At 38.6% G+C, this 17716-nt stretch overlaps 1 protein-coding gene across 2 annotated transcripts in view; it reads right to left on the minus strand.

The window, feature by feature from the left end:
- Positions 1 to 17716, minus strand: part of NRIP1 (nuclear receptor interacting protein 1) — a 78813-nt gene that overhangs the window by 49310 nt on the left and 11787 nt on the right. The gene's annotated exons all lie outside the window — the stretch shown is intronic.

Consider the following 17716-nt stretch of genomic DNA (forward strand, 5'->3'; position numbering starts at 1 on the left):
AGAGACAATGAACACTTTAAGAAACTAGGTGTAAGAATGATCTGTTTATGTTTTTTGCAATAAAGATGAAGACACTCTCAACAAGACTACCTTTTAAAATTTACTTTAATAAAATAATTCATAATAGTCATAACACTAAATTTGATACCCCTCATTTTCTTAAAAAATAATTAGTCCAGTGCCTTGAATTTTAACACAACTTAAAATCAAAACCAGGCTTTATTATTAACTTAGCTACCAAAAATCTCCTGAAAAAATTTAATTTGAACACATTTCACAGTAGCAATTGTTTTGTTTTTTAAAGGATCAGTTCTAGAGACATTCATTATACTGTGTACCCAGAGAAATAATACTGCAGCCCCCATATAATATGCTGGTATTCCAAAAGAACCACTGGAAAAATTGAGAGGAAAATAATTAAATGGAGTTCGCAGGTAAAATAAAGACAAATTTGTTTATTTATTTAGGAGTTCTGCAGCATAAACAAAAACCTTAAAGCCCTGAAGTAGTAAAAGCAGGTTTGTATGGATGCGATCGAAACAACTAAGAGAATGGTAACATCTGCATATCACTTATAGCCCAGACAAAAGTTTGCTTGCTTTTAATAACAACAAAACAGGAGTTCTTGTGTTTTGTACAGACTTATTTAACAATACAGCACAACACTCCAATTCCACCCAGGAACAAGCTTCAATAAATCATTTACTTTTCATGGCCTACCAAACATGTGCTAGGTGATTTACAGGTAAGCACCAAGCCTGTCACCAGAATGCACACTCTGCTCCCAGTAATAGTGTCCCTATGGAGCTCACCATCTGACCACTTGTCACATCTATGTGCGCTCACCTGTAAATCAATCACTGCTAGATGGCAGCAATTCAGCACACTCCTACTTCCAGCTCTTTGAAAGTGCTTCCTGCTCCAGAGCTAGGAGAACCATACATGTGCTCACATCTTGCCAGTGATGCTGCAGGACCCAGCCTCATAGCTCAATCCACCATTGGTGTCCATGTACACTGACACAAGAGGAGCAAGGAGTCACAAGAGGCTTACTTCTGCTACTCCTGAAGAGATGGCACAGGGGTGATGCTCTTGCAACACTTCAGCATGAATCGTTAGCCCTACCCGGGCAGATCTCTGGAGGCCCTAGAATGCCAAGTTCTATTTGAAAAGGTGTTGAGTCTTCACTCAGCTAGGATGGAGAGCATCTGACACTTAACCACAAGCCATAATAACAGAGCACCCTTGTCTTTCAATTCTTAGATGTGGACGCCAAGCCAGAATTCACTTTACCAAATAAAAATGTTTACCATGTATGTGTCTGTATCTGAACAGGTCATGTCAGTCTCCCTTTACAGCCCATTGGAAGAACTAGGCTCTTCTACTGAACTCATCCTATATAGCACATGTCTAAAGGAGGTCAAATGAATCATACCCTAAAAGTGCCTGTTTCTGTACCCTGCCTGAGTTCTACAGAAGTCCTGTTTCTCTTTATTGAATATATATAGGGTCTCTCCCCCACCTTCCACTCAAGAGGTAGACATCTATGACACAGGCGAGATATATCCTAGCACCATCTTAATCCTTTCCATTTATGAATCGGTAACAAAACACTGATCATCTACATTCTCAGTCTCCCACTCAATACAGTGGATGCCTGCCAGTGGGTAACACCAGTCCTTCACATAACTGCTTTTAGTTACATGACACCAAGCAGCATGTTTATTTCAATATATTCAGCAGCTCGCACTTATTACTTCAGTACTTTTCCCCTCAGATGTCACAAGAATTGGCTTGCTCTGGGTAGTATTTTTCTCATTAGCAGAGAAGGTTCCTGTCTTTGTTGCCAGTCTTCAAAAAAGACTTACCAAGAGATCTTTCCCTTTAGGTGTGACCTATATATTTTCTTCTAATTTATTTCCTTTAAGTTTTACATTTCTTAAGACTTTTTTTGTTCTACACTTAAAAACAGTATTATCCAAAAACTGCTGAAACCCATGAGTCTTCAGCTGACTGTGAATCAAGCCACATGATCAGGTTTATCATGTTACCTCTTATTTTTCCTTATAGAGTCCTCAATTTTATTGGATAGTCAAGAACTAAAATTATTAATATTCTCAAGTTTCCTTTCCAGAAACAAGTAACTTTTTTTCCTTATTTCTAATCTCCAATTCCTCTCCTTTCTTCTGTTAAAACCACGTTCCTGAAACTCTCCAGAAACGAGGTTGATTGGAAAAAGGTCAAAACATGTTCAGGAAAGGGGAGTGGTTAGACTTTTCTATCCCATCCAAAGCAGACATGCAAACTGAACTCTCTCGGCCTGTTGAACCTCCCTCTCACCTGAGCAAATGGAGGCGCGATGTAGCTGTACTGCTAGAAATTGGTTCCAGCCCTCTGAATTAAAGTTTAGGACTTTAGATCAAATTTATCTTCCTCCCCTGTATCCTTCTATAAGGACCACAGTCATCTTGGTAAGCTGTTGGGCATTTGCCAACAAGCATTCAGACACCTGACAGTAGTTGTAAGAGAACAGAGTTTTTCCAGGCCAAAGTTATGACCATATTTATATTCTGACCGTTCACTCCAATTTTGGTGTGCAGTTGTCATGCAGTACCCCAGATAAAATCCTTCTTTCTCAAAATACTTTTGCTCCTGAACACTTTTCTTCACTGAACTGACCAACCTCATCAGAAATGTCACAGCTAGGAAAAAAAGCAAACACCTTCATGTGCGGTGAAACAGGCCCTATTACAGTCTATTGGCTGTGATGCTTGGGGAGGGTACTTTATGCTTAAAGACCTTTGTGATGGTTTTAATGGTTTGACAAATCTCCTTTCCCAGCAGAAAGGAGGCCTTCTGTGCCTGGCAGTGAACTGTAGTCTTCCAGAAAGCTGAAAGAAAACAGCACTTATCCAAATTTAACTTGCCATACTTTCAAACTGGTCTGTGTGAGGAAACTTCTTTTGCTTTAATTTCATGCAAAATGTTCAATTAAATTCTCTCAGGAAAGAAGCCCTTTTATGTATAAAGGCATGTATGCTATTTTTTCTTTAAAATACATTTCACTTGTCTTCCCACATGGCTGAAGTGGAAAATCTTAGTGTAGTGATTATAAACCCACATTAACCTGCCTTTCTTCAGGGGCAAAGGAGAACAGGAGAAGCACTGAACAATTCCTCATCTCCACAGGCAAAGAAATAAGATAGGCCTGGCGCTGAGCCCACTCAGCAAGCTGACTCCACCAGACCAGGCTGGGAGCACATTCCACAGTCAAAAGTTCTCTCAAAAAACTTCCTGCCAATGGCTATTTGACATTAAAAACTAGAATGATCTAGGTCAAGTATCCCAGTTGACATTAATTGCCATGTTGGATCAAAAAAAAGCCTCTCAGCCGGCGCTCAAGTCACATTAGGCTTAAAAGCAATCAAGGCCAAAACCTTGAATTGCACCCAGAAGCCAAAAGGAAGCCAACACAGCTGTTGTAGAACTGCCCGAGCATGTTCCTGCCACCCATGCCCTCTCTGCAGACCCGCAGCTGCCTAATTCTCAAACTGAAGCTTTGTAGCACTGGTCAAGTGTGGCCTCAAGAACAGGCGAGCCTATGGCCTCCCATGGAGGTTGCTACATCAGAGACTGCCACCATGACATGGAAGCCCCTAAAGTACACTTTTCTGTGTCCTGATGCAGAAGGCTGGGAGAGTGCTGGCTGTACCTACCTCAGAATAACAGCAAACTACAAAATGCTTATATAAAAGACAGATTAAACACTCCAGTTTCTAGTACACTAGGTACCACCTGCCTCTAGTGCTTTAACCCCTGTTTGCTGCTACTTTTATCTCCATGTATGCTGAAGGCTAAGTGTGTGCAATGTCCAACTGGAAAGGTAAGATGACCTGGAAAAGTAATCTTTTTATTGACAAAAGCACAAGACTGGATGGCTCTCCATTATCCAGAGAACTCAACAAGCATCTCAGAACACCATGTGTGATAGTGGTAGCTGAAACCAGAATTTTAAAAATCACCACCCCGAAAAAAGAAAAAAAAAAAAGGTTGACTTTTTTTTCCTTTTCTGTTTTTTAAACAGAAAATGCAGTTCTGTTGCACCATTACATGAAATAAGAACTACTGCAGGGTGATTTTTTTGAAGGCAAAGTACGTAACAGTGCTGAGGAAAACTGGAGAAAGAGAAGGCAGTAGCAAGACAGATCAGCACTCCAAATAGAGTCAAAGAAACATACATGAGTTTTTGGGAGGGAACAGACACCAGACAGTACCAAAGCAGTCAAAGCTATCACTGTTAATGAGATGAAGACCAGAAAAAAGGATTTAAAAAACCCAAAACATTCATCTGATACCAAAGATCTCAGATGATTTTTTCTTAACTTTTTTTTTTTTTTAAAGGGAAGATGATTGATCAGGAACAGTGGTAATTCTAAGAGTGTACCTTTTTAATGTAAACAAGAGAGAATTCTAACTCACATTTTTAATCCCAGAGTTATCACAGCCAGTGCCAAGAAGGTCAGATTCTGGAACCACTGCTTATGCTGAGCAGTGTCTCCTTCCACATACTCTTCCAGTTATTTCCAAAATATTACTTACAGTAGATGAATAACATTTCAAGGTATATAGAGTTCACATAAAGAAGAGGCAACTCTATAAGCTCTTGCCATTAATATATTTTCTAAAGCTACAGCTGGAACAAAAACAACCAGGGGTTCATCTTACTTATCCCCACAGCTTGAACAACATGGCCTTTTACACAACAGAGATAAAAGGAACAGATTAATTTTTAAAGAGTAAAAGATTAAAATATATAGTTGCACTCCGTAACTCATAGCAGGTTTCCAAATTGTAATCAATATTTTCCTTTGCATTTAAGCACTTCTGAATCTTAATGCTTTTTAAATGTCCAAGTGCCAGAAAAAATAATTTTATTATAGATAACTGAATTGGAGTCTGATTGTAGTTTCTGAAGTTCCTTGCAAAGCAAATATGGGTTAAGTGCCCATTTGTTATAAACTTCTTTACAGTGCTGTAACACAATAGCTCATGCAACAGACCCTGAGCTAATATTTAGCATACAACCCGATAGCAACATGTAGATCCAAACACAGCTGGAAAACCAAAAGTCTACCCCGAGTCCAACAATATTTGTATTGTTTTATTCAAAAGATTAAGAATACAGGTGTCAAAATACTCTTTTCAAAGCAGAACAATATTTGAAAGAAGTAATCAGACAAACCAATTATTTTGGCAACTCAGCACATGCAGTACTGTGGACCACTGATAACTCAGTCAGTTCAATGAAAACATGAAAAGACTTCCCCCTATCCCCTGCCAAATACAAACTCTTTAGCCAGTAAAGGTACCTAACGACTTGTACAAATTTTCTGAATAACTTACAATTTCACATTTGGCCCAAAACTGTGTCAAGGGTCATTTTCGAAAAAAATCTATCCAGTGTCATTTAAAAACCAGAACAAACATAATGCCTTTTTTTTTTTTTTTCCTCTCTGTACTATACAGTGCATACTGTTCCAGAGCCAGGTAAGGAGTAAAATGTTCCAATATGGCAACAGTCAAAATTAACCCTAACAGTACTTGTAATAAGAAGTACAAAATACTTCTCAACATAAGCCAACAGGAATCACCACAGTCTGCTTGTATTACTGGGAATAAGCCCAGTGAATCTCCCAGTGATCACATTTTACAAGCTAGAGCAGGTCTTTTCCTCACCCATTTAGACATTAGGAAAAGGTTTTTCACCAAGAGTGCGGTCAGTCACTGGAACAAGCTCCCCAGAGAAGTGGTCACAGCACCAAGCCTGGCAGAGTTCAAAGAGCGGATGACGCTCTTAGTCATATGGTTTAGCGTTAGGTAGTCCTATGCGGAGCAGGGAGTTGGACTCTATGATCCCTATGGGTCCCTCCCAACTCAAGATATTCTATGATTCTGTATCTATGTTTGCAGTCAACAAAATGTTAATAACATATTAATACTTTTCAAGAGGGTTTTTGGATTTGGAAATAACCAATCATGCCTTTTCTACTTTTTCATTCATGTAAGGACATCAGTACTTTGTGATAGGTCTCCTACAGTCTTCAGAGCATAGCTCTGGAACACTGCATATTGAACAGGCATTATGTACACAAGTTCCTAGTGCAGACAACAGCTGCACAGATTAAAGATTGATGGCAGGAACCAAGAATACCAACCAGCAAGCCCAACGTGTATGTTATAGGAAAGATGCCCCCAGAACTGCAAATCTCAGTGCCCTTTGCTCAATCCTGGTATGTGTGGCAGCCAGCTACATCCCAGCAATCTAGCACATCCCAACAATTTTGCACATCCTGGAACTGTCTTTCTGCATCAAGCAAAGAACCCAAACATTAGGACTATCCAGGACCCCTTAAGATGACTAAAAATGAGAAAGGCAGAGAAGACTTCAATTCACACAACTCCACATCTCCATTTGCAATACACCTTTCTGGAAATACACATTTCCACTCACAGATGTATTAGTTTAGTACAACCTAATCCTAGAGCCCCCTGCCCTCATGAGAGATGTAATAGAACCCTATTGCTCTAAGTAATGCTTCTACACCATACACACACAAAACACATGAGGAGAGCATTTAAGGGATATTTATCTTGTTTTGATTCCGTATAAGCGTTACAATGAGTTGTTAGTAATATGTTAGGGAGTTAAACAAAATGAATGCTTTTTCAGCAGCACAGAAGCTAGTCTTTCAAACCACTTCTCTACGAATATGCTATCAGCATTTCTAGACAAGTACAGAGTTAACTCCTAGATAGAATACTTTATTACTTGAAAAACACACTGCTTACTTTTACCATACCTCCCTAATAATATTATTTTAGTTAAAACAGTACATGTTTACTAAGCTATTAAATAAATTGATACACTTTAATACTAGAAAAAAGTTACTTTTTTTAAACACAAAACCTATGAAGTGGTAATCTAAAAAGTGTTATTTCCATTTTATCTACTTACTGTTAATTCAGCCTATTAGCTAAGAATGTTTCATGTTTCCAAGTCAGAAAAGTCTCACGAACCTGAATTTATGAAATTAGATCTGCTTCTTGTGATTGATGCCTTCTTATCCCAATTATGCTAACATTTTCATGTATACCTACTATTTCTCCCTACAAGACTACTTTTGGATGACAGCTTGTTAGGTGGAATAGTTCCATAAGTTTGCGCCACTTTTTTATCCTGTGGGTAAACTTGTAAATTATTTAAGGCCTGTCCTCTTTACCTGTTATTATAAAACTAGAGGAAATGAGTGGTCTTCATAAAATCTTTTTTTATTGTTGTTTAAATTAGTTTAGATTATTCAATGCATTCAGAAGTTACTGTGGTAATATGTGCCTTCTCATACAATACTAGGCTAGAATAACCATTTATTAACCATAGTACAGAGTTGCATTTTATGATGAAAGAATGTGACACACAAGTCAGTCTTCTGATTTAGTAAAATTTCCTTTACCAAAACTACAGTAGAATATTTCATAAACATCATGTCTCAAAACCATCTTCTACTTAAATACCTGATTATGTTTTTTTCTTTACTTTGGAGAAGTGCTAAAAAGAAAAATGAAAAGAGAGACAAAATAAAGAGAAAAAAACCAAAAACATACCCCAGAAAGCTTTCAACACTGGTACAGTCTCTTGGAAGGAAACACTCCTCTTGTTCAGAGTCACCTAACATATGTAACTCACTTTTTTGTTTATCCATCTCTTGCCACTGTTCTTGATCATCTGTCCACAGGCCCAGGTGAGCCTACCACACAGGGGTAGTGATAAAAGAAAATTAAATTAAAAAAAATAAAAACATCACTTTCAGTCCCCTACCTTCCTTTGCTTCCATTCGTGCCCTTGCACAAGACTTTCCCTAGATATCCTTCACCTCCCCACAAACAATCATCAGTAAGGCCACTCTCTTTCCTGATTTTGCAGTAAGATGGCTCAGGTAACGAAGGTAGCACAAACATTTATATTTTTAATAGGACAAATAACTACACCTCCCTAAACTGTTCCCAACAGGGTAATACCACTATCTATGCTTGTACCAGTGAAGTGGCAGGACTGATGGGCCGGGGCTAGGACTTCACTGTTCAGTGAAACTGAGCTGTAATATCAATCTGTATACCTGGTCTTTATATGTAAGGATTCACTCTTGCTATTATCTTGTATTTCCATATCTAATTACGTGAATACGCCCAAACTTTCTCCCACTTATGCAACGTTGCCCTTCTGTACAAGCAAAATCTCACATTATTTGACACTGGTTTAAAATTAAATTGATTAGCAGAGGTTAGACAACCCCCACTGATAAAAATGTTGAATCCCTACTGCCTTGGCCACATACACAGGTAACAGAGCACTTGCCTCTGTATTGTGAGGTCAAGTAAGAGAACTATTTCAATTTCTCAGACTAAAACACAGGTCAGGTTCCTGTCGCCTTCTAATCTCTAAATCTAGCAAAAGGAGAAAAAAGATAAAAACCAAAATAAGGGTATTTACTCCGTTTCTGAATGAAGACTATGTCTGGTGGAAGGGTTACCTGTTGTCTTACCTGGTCTTAATTTTATCCCTGCTGATGCACAGGCTAATCTAATGCAGTGAGCTCCTAGGAAGAAGTTGCCATTTCTTGCTAGTTTTATGCAAGCATCTTTTCTTATATTCTATTGTTAAATAATGCCTCCATGCAACTACAACCTGGTGTATTGTCAGTGCTAGACTGAACATCCACCCGGGAATGCTAATGTATACCCCATCCCAGAGCCCAACAGGCTTACTTTTGCCACAAACCTCCCTTCTGGATGGTCAGTCCAACTTAAGCCCCACATTCTAGTCCCGCACCTGTAAAATTTTAACAGTCCCATTCTTACTCTAGCGTGTTCATGTGGCTTTAGTGTGTTCATGTTCCAGAACACAGTGGAGTACTATTTCCGTTCTCCTGTATTACAAAACAATCATCAGCATATGAAACGGAAAACAGACTTTGAGGTGGGGTGGGGAAATCACTTCTTCCTTGGATATAATCTACTCCTTCCAACAAAAGGAAACTACAATAACCAAGCCACTAACTCATAGGAGACCCACAGTTTCACCAAGCTTCATGACAAGTTCCCCTTGGAATCAGTGCATGGTACAGTTAAGGGACTTGACTGTCCTCCTTGGAAAAACCACATTTACTGCAATATAGATATTAAAAGAAAGTGTTAACTGTTTGGTCCCAAACTCAGCCTTTACCTGTCAAAAAAGAGCTCAGTTTCTCCTGATGCTGTAGGGCTATATCCCCTAAATTTGGCTGTGTTACACTTCAGTCTGATGGTCTCTCACACCCAGTGTTGAACTTACAAGAAGAGCAGGAATCAGTGAAAAAACAAGACAGGTTTCCCTTGTACAGGAATAAATATTTTTAAGAAAATCCAAAGGTGCAATCTGGCATGTTAAAGGAGATGCCTAGAGCTGTCCCTTTAAAAAGCCTCGTTTAGGACCAAAACCTTTTACATTCTCTTCCTCACAAGTATATGTTCACATGCTCTAATCTAATTTTAGAATGTCCTTCCTAGATTAATTTTTAAACTCAAGTCTGGATACTTTTTATCCTTTTTCTGCCCAGATAACACTGTTGAGCCTGTCTGTCCCACTACTGGAGACATCAAGGACATGGAAGTCAAGCTGCCACAGGTTTGCATCCCACCCTTTCCCACAAAGAGCAGAAAAACCAAAACAAGAGTCACCTTTGTGTACAGGGCACCGTGCTTGCAGGCCAAGACCCATAACTTCCTACAGCATGCATGCTATTATATGTACTTTCTGTCACAATGATTGCAACAAAGCCATCTAATTAAATGCTGCAAGATGCGAAAGAAACACAGCACTGTTCCCAAACTTTTACAGAAAAAAGAAGTATAAATAAGCATACCTTCCTTCATTCATAAGGTAGCCAGTCCAGGCTTAGGCTTGACAGCATCTCTGTAACAGAGTAAACCTACCACAGACTTAAAAGTATAAATACATAACTAAACCTTCTGGCACCTTTCTCTTTACTAGATATAATTCAACCTCTGTAGCTTTAGCTATGCCTGATACAGCTCACAAGTAGGACACTTTTAACCAATGTCTGTTTATATACTTTTATTTAGAAGGGCCTTGTACCTGAAAGCCTGTATATAAGACATATCTTTTGAAAGGAAAGGAACACTTCAGACAACCAGTGGTGACAATGTGAGCTATTTAAGGAAGAAGTAAGGTACTTTAGACTAAGTCAGCTCTTCCCATTCCACTTGCAAACAGCTGGGAAGAAAAACCACAAACTGTTACGGTCATTAAAAAGGGATGGGGGAGGAATTAAGTCAGCCACTGATGGATCTTAAAGCCCCTTGCCAGAGCTGGGAGGTACAGCATGGATTGGTTCCTTTATTTTGCTGCCTAGAACTGCTACACGGTTTTGGTTACACATCACATTTCACTAGTTTTCCACTTGTGAGAGTTCATGCCCTAGACTGGCTACCTGGCTCACAGCAGTTCCAGCACAATACGTATTTATAACATTTTATTAAAACATATTTTAAAGCTATTAATTTAATGATCTTATCAACTAAGTAGCAAAAAAAGCGTGTGCGTGTGCAGAACAGACTCTGCAAGTCCTATGAGATAACAGAACACACAACAAGCTAGAACATTGTATTTTTTACCTCTTACGCTACACCAGAGTTAAACAACTTGCTCCTAGTGGTGCTCTTAGATCCACAGAGCAGCACGTTTTCCCACTGGTTTCTAGCAGTCTGTTGTCTCATGAATCAGAGCAAACCCCATGTTCAGAAGGTCACTGACAGGGTTCATAAGCCACATGGTGCTCCTGTCAGCTCCTCTTCTTCCTCTTGAGACAGTCTCCAGGAGCTCCAGAGACCTTGCCTACAGTCATGTTGCTAAAGCATGCTTCACACAACACAGCACCTTCCCCTCTGCTATCGCTTTTCCCCTCCACATGGTTGGTCTTCCCTGTACACTGTTTAACAAGTTGTAAAATTTAAGGATACTTAATCTAGGCCAAAGGAATTATTCAAAGTTACCATCATCTGCATGCTGTTAACTAACAGATTTATTTCATTAAGACTTTTCCCTCCTGCCCACACAGAGAATCAAACAAGTCACATAGAAGTTAAGGTGCCAAATGCTGGAGAATTAACAATATCACCACAAAGCGGTATTTCCAGTGACACAAGTAACAATGTCCTCCAAATTCCAAGTGTTCAGTAAGTCTCCATTGCATTCCTATTACATTAGTATCACACTAGGCTTTCCCAGAAACTAAAGGATTCTATCTTTTTTTTTTAATCTCTACAGCATGCCCACTGCTAAACCCAATTCATTCATTCTCCAGCTTATCCATCCACACTCTTCTTTATATTTAGAAAAAAATACTGGGTTTTACATTCAGACTAGGACAGCTCATTTCTTTCTCTGTATACTCATGGCAGGCCAAACTTCACAGCTTTACTTCTCATCACTTTGCTCCACCAGTATGCCCACAGACAATGCCTGCAAATGACTGCCATGGACTATATTAAAATAAAAATTACCAAACTGGGGGGGGAGGCAGGCAGGGCATGGATATTACATTTCAGTGCAGTCTGATTAGTTTTAATAAAATATGCTTTCCAGTATATTTAGAGACTCTAAGACAAAAATAGTTAAGTACAAGTTATCCATCTTAAACCGAGGTACTCAACTCCAAAAACAAAGCTGACATTAGTTCAGACTTGTATTACTTATGCACATGTGATAGGTTTGTTTGTGGTGGGGTTGTAGCCCCAAATAATGGCAAACAGCACTTGTAAACTGAAAGGAAGCTATGCCCACAGACCACAAAGTATCAATATTCAATGCTGGTGAAACCCAATGGGAAACAAGCCTCACCATTGTGCCATGGTCGCTGAACAACTCAAACATAAACCACTTATGTACTTCCAGAAGAAAACATTTTTATACATGCATTACACATGAGCAATAAACATTTTTATACATGCATTACACATGAGCAATCTGCAAAGACTAAACAGCATATACAAGGTAACCAAAGAGAGCTAATAAAGGCATACGGAAGACATTATACCTTTTTTTCTTCTCTGTCATCTCATTTTAGTAATTACCAGTTATTTCTACATATCTTAAGTGACTCACTTGTAAATAACAAGTACAGGAATACAGTGATGGAACAACCATTAGTGCATGCATGGAGAGACGGAATTCAGAAAAGTGAGTTCATGAATTATATTTACATTTACAGTTTTATGTAGTCTAGTGATTAAACCAAAAGAGAAAAATCACAGGAATATTTGCCCTTATCTTAATTAGTAAGCCTGTTTATGCAGGCTGAAAGGTAAGCATGTGTTTGTTTCTCTATCTCATTTTTATTTATTACAGCTGAAGAGCACTGCATTATCTGTAGCCTTCAAGTCATGAGAAGCCTCCAAACATAACTTTTGCAGAAATGGTTTTAAAAGTGACACATGTAGAAATTTCACATTTGATCCATATAGCGAGACGTGGTTTACCCAGAAAGAGTAAGGATCTCACTCAAAGATATGAAAGCATACAAAATAATCACAACTCATCCCCTTCAAGGACTTCTATCACTATCTTTTTTGCCCCCTAAAATTTCTACAAGTAAATTTCATCACTGTAATTTCACTTATTTCATAAGGTGGCCCGCTGCCCAAATTCTTCCAAACATGAAAGTGAGAATCTAAATTAGAATTAAAAAAACCACCAACCATAAAAACACAACCCCAAAATCCCAAAACACCCAAAAAGTAACCCCCACACTATGTGCTTTGTCCCCGGGACAGCATGACAGGTGTTCAGGAACTGAAAAATTAATCCCACTCAATACTTCCCTCCCAGGCTTAAGTGTGTTTGATGTTCCTAGTACCACCAGCTCTAATAGATTATTGGAAGGGCATGTGACAATGAGTATTTCTCCTTTCTACAGTTTTGATACTGAAGCACAATAACTGCAATATCCAAGAATAATTCAGTATTTTATGTTATTTTTCTGATTTATTTAAACAACCACTATTATTTCTACAACCCAGGGCATCTTGTCAGAGTTCTTCAAATCCTGCAGATGATCTCCACATAACGTGGGAAAGTTTAACAAAACTAAGTTTTCCACAGCAATAAGGTCTATGATACACATGGAACAGCTGCATTTCTTTCTCACTCTCTTTGCTCAGTAAGGAAGGGCTGTGGGTGAGGAGACAACACACCCTGACTTACGCCATCCCACTGCAGGGAAGGGACCTTCTGCAGAGGAACGGAGCAGGTCACTATGGTCAGTGGCACTACTGTGGATAAACCTGACAAAGTCCACCTGCCACAGCACCAAGCAGTAAGCTAACAAGAATTAGATCAGATAGCAGATCTACAAGTGTTTATAGTCCATGACTCAACATTCCCCCCCGTAAAGCGACCTTTAAGGAGGACAGGAAAAGGAGATGAGCATGCTTATATGTTAAATTCATACAATCCATTATCCAAAAGTGTAACTGATATCTAAGGCTCTAAATCTACTTAAGTAGCAGAACAGAAATGGCCTACAATATCCCCAAAAGGCCACAACAGAGGAAATTGGATTGTTTCTGTGCTCCTGGTATCTTGTGAAGCATGCGCAATATTCCTCAACAAAGTAACAACAAAGTCATACAGTAGGAGACACAGAAATAGCATGATCATCAGCACAAAGAGGATATTTTAAGACCTGCTTTAATGCTTAAGTTCAGTTTTAGAGACAAAATACAGTTCATATTTGCCTAGACAAGGCTCTGAAGACATCAGATCTAGAAGAACCATATAGCACTAACTCAAAATATCCAGTATTACCCCAAAAAGCAGCATCAAACACTGTTCATCTCCCCTACTGCACATTAGAATACTTTGAAAACAAAACCAGAGCAGGGTAATGCAAAAATGAAGTTGCCTGGAAGGCCTGAAGGGCAAAATGAACAGACCCTTTTTCATCAAGAAAATTCACAGGAGAAAATGACTAATGATAAAACTTGAGGTCCAGAAGATAAAGTTGGGAAAGTGACCTTTTATGTATTTCAGATCAAAAACCAGCTGTGTCATATGTGTGCTGAGATAGCCTTGGACATGTGACAAACCAGCTTAAAAAAAAAAAGGTTGTGAGCAAGCACTCAAGACAACTGTGTTGAAGAGCTATATCCAAAAGACACAGTCAAACTTTCATGTTTGATACTGCAATCCAAGGACAAGCCAGAGTTCAGTAAACAGTAAATGTGATTCTGCACAACCTTGTTATCTTTTCATCTTGACAGTTAAACCTATGTGAGGGAGTGCAAAGAGGTTACACAAAATGCTATCAGCACAGTTTACCAAATATTCTTTTTTGCATTTATTTTGTAGCAGAATAAAACTTAAGGTAGCAGAGAATTAAACACCTGTAAATTGAGAGAACCAGGACTGATTCTTGAAAAGTCACCTTGACCTCCAGCAGCAAAGGGAAATTTTTCTTCAAGAAATTTTGCACTCTTACATGGCTACTGTTGAGCAGTTCAGACCAGATTTTCTCTTAGTACTGTTAGTTACAGAAGTGAATAGCAAAGGTGCACAGACTCTTCCCTTCTTTCCCATAAATAAGTAGCTCCTAACAATAGGGTCTAGGGTAATGGTTTTAAACTAAAAGAGGTTAGATTTAGATTAAATATTAGGAAGAAATCTTTACTGTAAGGGTGATGAGACATGGAAACAAGTTGCCCAGAGCAGCTGTGGCTGCCCCCTCCCTGGCAGTGTTCCAGGCCAGGCTGGACAGGACTTTGAGCAACCTGGTCTAGTGGAAGGTGTCCCTGCCCATGGCAGGGGGTTGGAACTAGATGATCTTTAAGGTCCCTTCCAACCCAAACCATTCCGTGATTCTAAGTAACAGATAAAGGACATGCTTCAGGTGGTTTTGCCTTTCCACCACATAACCATACACATCTCCATTATTCAGGGAGTTCTAGGACTTTTAACATATCATCTTGGAATTCTGGTGAAATCTTGACCCTGAAGTCAACACGGCCATTCCTTCCAATTTCCAAGGTTAAAATTTTCACATTTATCTGTGGTGTTCCTCCTCTCCAACCCCCACCCCTTTTATATCATTATATTCTTGTTTTGAACTTTAGCTTCTTATCCTCCTTCTCACATATTGCCCAAGAGAGATTTTGCTTAACTCTTGTGAAATCACCTTCATCACTTCAAGATATGATTGTTATTCAATATTATGATTGTTGTTAAAGAAAAATTAAGCTATTGTCCTAGCTGCACATTTAGGAAGTACAGACTAGTACCTGAAGTCTTCAGCTCTTACAAAAATAGGAGGAGAAAGATGCTCTTGGGTATGAGTTACAGGGTGTTTCCACAAGCTAGAAATGGCCTAAATAAGACTATTCATTGATTTAATCAGCCTTTAAAGGATATTCTCGTTGTTGTGTAATTAATTAAGCACCTAAAATTCTAGTAAGCAGAAGAAAATTAGCTACCTCAACAAGGGGCCCATGTTCTATTCTTGTTACATGAGGAAAGAAAAATAAAAATAAAAATCACAAAAGCAAGTATACTGCAAAATAAGGTCGATGCAGCAGCAGCCCAAATGGTTCCAGAAAGTGCTGTGCAGAAGGAGTTGTTTCCAAGTTTGATTGTAGTTTTGTCCTTCCCTACCAAACTCAGCCCAGTTACAGGGCTGGCAGAACACACTTGCTTAGACACCACCACCCACCGGGGATGCCTGCTTCTCTTGCTGGGAGCTGCATTTCTAGAAAAATGGCCACAAGCAGGAGATGAAAAAGGTGTAGGAACAGAGGTTGGGGGGAGGGGGGGTTTGGTGTCTAGGTTTTTTTTTTTTCCATGATGGTTCTCATGTACTCACCTTTTTGATACCTGCAAAAACTCCGAAGTAAGTGGAGAAAGAAACATCACTTAGACAAGCAATTTTTTCCATGAACAACAAGCAAAACAACTATATTCAAACAAAGTTGAGGGCTACAGACAAGAAAATGGAGGCCTAGACACTATACTTTATACTGCCTGAGAAATTAAGGCAGAAACCAGTAGCTTGATGTTATTCCCTGCTGTTTTACGTTGGTTTTTCACCTTTTTATCAGCAGTGTAATAAACACAGAAGAAGCACCAAAGAACAAAGCATGACTCCCATCCTGGCAAAAAGGAGGGGGAACAAGACGTAAGTGGAAGTGGATGGACTACTTATGGCAATTATTGTAAAATATTTTTGTACTGCCTGCCTTAATGTAGCTCTTTTCCTACCAAAAGGCCTACAAATAGTTCTGAGAGGTTCCTTTCTCTGAGGAGAAAGAAAAACTGAAATAAGAATATGCCATGAAGATAAATTTTCCCAATAACGCAAGCTACAGGAAACAAGTAGAGGTCAAACAAAACTATTATTTGCCTTTTCAAACACTATTTTCTTCAGCTGCTAAATAAAAACATTATGAAGCCATTTTACACAGTGAAATTTAACCTTATATTAACCTTCCGTATTAAGTAAACAAACCTTTCTAGCCAATAAGCATCTCTGTGAACTCTCCAAGATGATAAGCAATACCTTAATTACATTCATTTACATGACTTTGAAATTGTTCCAGTCCAAAGTCAACAACTAACAAGGTCAAAGAGTATGGAAATGTAAAATAAGGAGAAATCCATAGTCGGCCAGTTTACACAACTATGGTGCAGCATCCTTTCTACTCAGTTTGTAATGGGTCAGGCATACCAACCAAGTGTTCACCTTTTCATCTATTACATCAAAAAAGCAAATCCTCTGAAACAGCAGAGACTGAGTGCATCCTTTCTTTTTTGACAACTATTCAAAGTTGAAAACAATGGACACTTCAAAGTTGTTTTTAATGCCTAATGGACAATCAAGCGGTATGAATATCTTATGCAAATATTTTAGAATATTATAACAGAAAGGCACAATACAAAGGAAGAGATTTTTTTAAATGCATCCAATTCACTGACCATTACAGAATATTTGGTATAGTGCCATTATATTCAATAATGCTAAACTGAATAGTTTTGTTGGGATTTATCCCATGATGAAAGTGCAACAGTAGAAAAGAAGCCACCATATTGACTCCACACCACTCTACTTCATGAACTCCCCAGACTCAGAGAGAAGCCCAAGCCCAATAAAAACCACTGCTTAGACTTCCACTTTCAGCAACTAGACTATATCCTTAAGGTATGGGGCAAAAACATTCTGTGTTTAGTCTTGAGTAAAATCTTTAGCATGCTACCTGAAAAACTTTATTATTCAATCTGTGCTTAGAGCAGGAAATACTAATTATACTTAAGCAGCAATTATAAGGATTTTAATAGTAACTGTTGCAAGAAACTTGAAGAAGTATGTTCTGCCCTGAAACAGCAGAAAAGCAGACACAGCGTCCATCCCATTCCCAAGATATTAGATAATAGCTCAAGTATGATCAATAGCAATCAAATTAGCCAAAATATAGCATATACACACACACTGCACTAATGGATCATTTCAGGATTATATTATAACCATGAAAATATTACAAATACGCATGTATAAAAATCTAAAGTACAGCTTTTGGATTTAGGCAATCCTGTATCAATGCACTGCAGCTGACAACA

This window comes from Athene noctua, chromosome 1 (assembly GCF_965140245.1).
Source record: "Athene noctua chromosome 1, bAthNoc1.hap1.1, whole genome shotgun sequence".
Lineage (NCBI taxonomy): Eukaryota > Metazoa > Chordata > Aves > Strigiformes > Strigidae > Athene > Athene noctua.